Raw genomic sequence first — 4,424 nt, 5'->3', positions numbered from 1 at the left:
CACTGTCCTGTAGCCCCTAAACGATGACTCTTCCTGAGATTGGATTATCCCATTTTATGTTGCTCTTTATGATGTTCTCCGGTGTTCTCTGTGAGGAAAAGAAAGATGCAAATGCAAAAGGCCATTAGAACAATTGCTTCTTCTGCATTCCTGCAGAACCTGGCTGCACTAGGATGTGGAGGGGTTGGGATGTGGGCTGACCGAGGCATGTGCATCCTTGGGAATGCTGTGGGGAGAATGCCGAGGGATGACCTATTTTCCTGACACAAACGCATTGCTTCTGTTGCCGGCCCCTTATTTGTTTGTTTGTTTGTTTGCCTGTGGTGGGAGCGTTCTTGCACACTGAGTGTCCGCTGAATGACAAGCGTGGACAGTGACCAAGATCATGCATTGGTATATGTATACATTTGCATTCTTGCCTTGTGAGCTACCGGAAATGAGAGTGACAACAAATGCAAGCTTGGGAACAAAAAGGAGGAAAAAGAACAGTGAACAGCATGAACATATCGATTTCCCATCTCTCTCTCTCTCTCTCTCTCTCTCTCTCCCTCAGGTCAGCACTTAGTTGAAAAGTGAATAAATCTGATATAATTCTGTCTTACCAAAAGCCTTAGGTAGTGTCTGCCCGTTACCCAGAAAAGGGCCCTGAGACACTGTGCTGAAGAAAACCTGCTTCTTGTTGCTCACCTTCTGGTGGACTTCAGGGAGAAGAACTCGTGTTACCTCGGCTAATTACATGTGGTACAACAGCTTCCTTCCTCAACCCACAGCTAAAGCAGACAACAGTATGAGCCTGAGGTCCTTAGTCCCTCACAGATGTGTTATGGACTGCTTAAAGATAACTTTAATACATTTTGGGATTCTAGTATTCTCCTGATTGGATGTAATAACTTGTAACCTCATTTTTTTTTTTTTTTGTCTATGGCCTATGTTTGTAGTGTCTGTTAAGATATTTTCACTATTTCTTAAAAAACTCAAATATCGAGTCCTACTGAGTGACTTTATTACAGAGCTTAGCATTCACTGAGGCATACTCAGATCTTCTGTCTTCTGTCTCGTTTTCCATGTCTGCTCCTCTGGGCTCCATCAGGCCAATCAACACACACCACTGCTTTGCCATGTCTGAGCATGACCTTTCACCCCTTGCAGGTCAGGATTTAACTCGGATGCCATGAATGGGGTTCAGTCTGTGGTAGCAGCGCTGGGTCAGGCTTAGCAAGGCCACAAGGGTCAAGGGTCACCACACGGTGCGCTTTAAAGCTGGAGCCATGTATCAAAGCTCTCTCGTTAGCAGTATGTGTCGGGGGCAAATTTTTAAAAAGGGCTGAGAGGGGATGGAAAAGGAGGGTACCAGGCTGCATCCTCCAGCATGCCACCTCCCTCACTCACCCATTTGCCTTCAGAGACGGAGTCTGATGGCAGGCGTTTTAATTAGCCTACCTGCCCCCACCATTCCAGGCCAGCAGCAGGCATAGCGCGACAGCTTACTTCAGCTGGAACGGATCCTCCTCTTGGGACGCACATATGGACACGGACAATAACATGCTCGCTGACAGAATAATTAGTAAGATCGATGCTACCATGTGTTAGAAAGGGCCACACAAACAGTCCTGAACTGTCCTGAGGGACACGATGACGACACACCATGAGACAGATGGACAGAGAGAAACAAGCACAGACAGAAGACTCATATTCTGAAAGCCGTCAAATGACAACACTTCAGTTGACTTTAGATTCCTGTAGCTTCAGATAATGGTAGTGTGACTGGGCTTCTACAAAGACAAGGCATGGACTGAAGCAGTTTGGTCATTTGTTACATACTGCCCAGTTTACCGATGTCTATATCAGAAAAAAATTGGAATATCACTCTCAAAGAAAGTTTGGAAATGTGTGTTCTAACTTGGTTTATTGTTGGTTTCTAATTCGGTTGTGTTCTAACTTGGTTTATTGCAGAATTTCACACTGACCAATATAAAACATTGAAAAACAACATGTGCGCTGGAAGACATGCATTTATGAAGTGGGGAGAGAGACTTATGCATTTGTGAAGTGGGGAGAGAGACACATGCATTTGTGAAGCAGGAGGGGGACACATGCTTTTGTGAAGCGGTGAAAGAGACATGTGTTTGTGAAGCGGGGAGAGCGAGACATGCGTTTGTGAAGCGGGGAGAGCGAGACACGTGTTTGTGAAGCAGGGAGAGAGACACATGCATTTGTGAAGCAGGGAGAGAGACACATGCATTTGTGAAGCAGGGAGAGAGACATGCATTGGTGAAGCGGGGAGAGAGACGCATGCATTTGTGAAGCGGGGAGGGACACGTGTTTTTGAAGTGGAGAGAGAGACATGCGTTTGTGAAGCAGGGACAGAGGCATGCGTTTGTGAAGCAGGGACAGAGACATGCATTTGTGAAGCAGGGAGAGAGAGACATGCATTTGTGAAGCGGCGAGAGAAACACATGCATTTGTGAAGCGGGGAAAGAGAGATACATGCATTTGTGAAGCGGGAAGAGGGAGACACATGCGTTTGTGAAGCAGGGACAGAGACACATGCGTTTATGAAGCAGGGACAGAGACACATGCTTTTGTGAAGCAGGGACAGAGACACATGCGTTTATGAAGCAGGGACAGAGACACATGCGTTTATGAAGCAGGGACAGAGACACATGCATTTGTGAAGCAGGGACAGAGACACATGTGTTTGTGAAGCAGGGACAGAGACATGCATTTGTGAAGCAGGGACAGAGACATGCGTTTGTGAAGCGGTGAGAGAGACACGTGTTTGTGAAGCAGGGAGACATGCATTTGTGAAGCAGGGAGAGAGACGCATGCATTTGTGAAGCGGGGAGAGAGATGCATGCATTTGTGAAGTGGGGAGAGAGATGCATGCATTTGTGAAGCAGGGACAGAGACATGCATTTGTGAAGCGGGGAGAGAGACGTGTTTGTGAAGTGGGAAGAGGGACTTATGCATTTGTGAAGCGGGGAGAGAGAGACATACATTTGTGAAGCAGGGAGAGAGACACATGCATTTGTGAAGGGGGGAGACAGACACATGTTGAATAATCTTAAAAACTTAAGAGAAATGAGAGCTGTTTTTGCTTAACGGGGAAAGTGCCCAGAAGTGTTTCAGAAATGTTTCCTCGTTAGCTAGTAAACTGGCACTATATACACACACTCTCTCTCTCGTGTGTGTGTATGTATGTGTGTGTGTGTGTGTGTGTGTGTGTTTATGTGAGGTTAGTGGCAGTCTTGGACACATTCCTGAGTTGATTTAGTTGTGTTAAGATGAGTTGGAATGTGTCAAAGCCTCTGGTTTAGTATTTACTCCACAGAGAACAAATGAGCCTGCTGCCACTCTTGGTAAGAGGCACAGAGAGTGGGAGGAGTCAGAGGGGAGTGGCAGTGCAATGATGAGAAGGGCTCAGTGGTATGTCACAGAGTGGGAGGAGTCACAGGTTAGTGAGAGCATAGCGGTGTAAGGCCCAGTGATGTCAGCGTGTCACAGAAAAGGGAGGAATCAGAGGTTAGTGAGAGCACAGCAGTAAGGCCCAGTGATGTCAGTGTGTCACAGCTCTGCAATACTGTTGCCTTTTACTGTTACTGCTTCAAGACATAAACAGGCTGAACAAGGAGTCAAAGACACAGCTGTATGTACAAGCTTTTCTTTATTGGTTTGAAACTGGATCAAGAGAGTGTGCAAATGCATTGTGGGTAATGACAGAAACACTGTACAGAAGCTGTCAGTTATCTGCCTGTTGTACAGGGTTGAATCCCCCATTATCTTAAAATCTGTCCTACTGATTTAAGTTTTATATTCCTTGAACTGTAAAGAAAATAACCTCTCCTGCTGGATGCTGACATACAGTATATGTGTTTGTGTCTGTATTGTGTGCTAAAACTCAACACCATGGCATTGTGGAAAAGGACAGTGAAATATTCCAATAAGCTTTTATGAAACCACAGGACTGAGCGAACCCCCCCCGCCCCTCCCTTCAGTTCCCTGAATAGAAAAAACTTAAACCACCCTTTACATGGAGCCATAAATTCAATATGCAACTGCCCTTTTGTAAAGCTAATTTTCGGAACGTACCAAACCCTGTTGCCTTTTCTACCAATAGTCGAAGCGCAGTTTAAAAGCTGAGGTTGTTTACAGAACAGCCAAGAAAATAAACATTATCACTAAAGAGCTCAGATTTGTCTTCAGCAAACAAAACCTTTGTAGTGACCACTGGGTGGGAGCTACTGGACAACAGCAGCCCAGCAATCCACGTGCAGCAAGAGCTCAGAGCCAAAAGCAAGAAGGCAGTGTGTGCATCACCCTCAAAAGGCGTCGCGACCCCGTGCACAAACACACATCTTCACCTCCGTCATAGAACTCTCCTCACTTATACATCTGCGGCGCTGCACCCTGTGAAACGTATATGC

General features: G+C 46.0%; 1 protein-coding gene across 4 annotated transcripts in view; it reads right to left on the bottom strand.

Annotated features, from left to right (window-relative positions):
- Nucleotides 1-3,645: 3,645 nt before the first annotated feature.
- prkar1b (protein kinase, cAMP-dependent, regulatory, type I, beta) overlaps nucleotides 3,646-4,424 on the bottom strand; it is a 60,081-nt gene continuing 59,302 nt past the window's right edge. For all 4 annotated transcript variants that reach the window (XM_027009158.2, XM_027009159.2, XM_027009160.2 and 1 more), the window contains one exon: nucleotides 3,646-4,424. This exon is cut by the window's right edge and continues 605 nt beyond it. The gene's annotated coding sequence lies outside the window, so the exon portion shown is untranslated.

The sequence above is a fragment of the Electrophorus electricus genome, chromosome 1, assembly GCF_013358815.1.
Source record: "Electrophorus electricus isolate fEleEle1 chromosome 1, fEleEle1.pri, whole genome shotgun sequence".
In the NCBI taxonomy this organism is placed as follows: domain Eukaryota; kingdom Metazoa; phylum Chordata; class Actinopteri; order Gymnotiformes; family Gymnotidae; genus Electrophorus; species Electrophorus electricus.
Note: the sequence above shows the minus strand (reverse complement) of the source record. Positions and strands in the feature narration are given on the sequence as shown.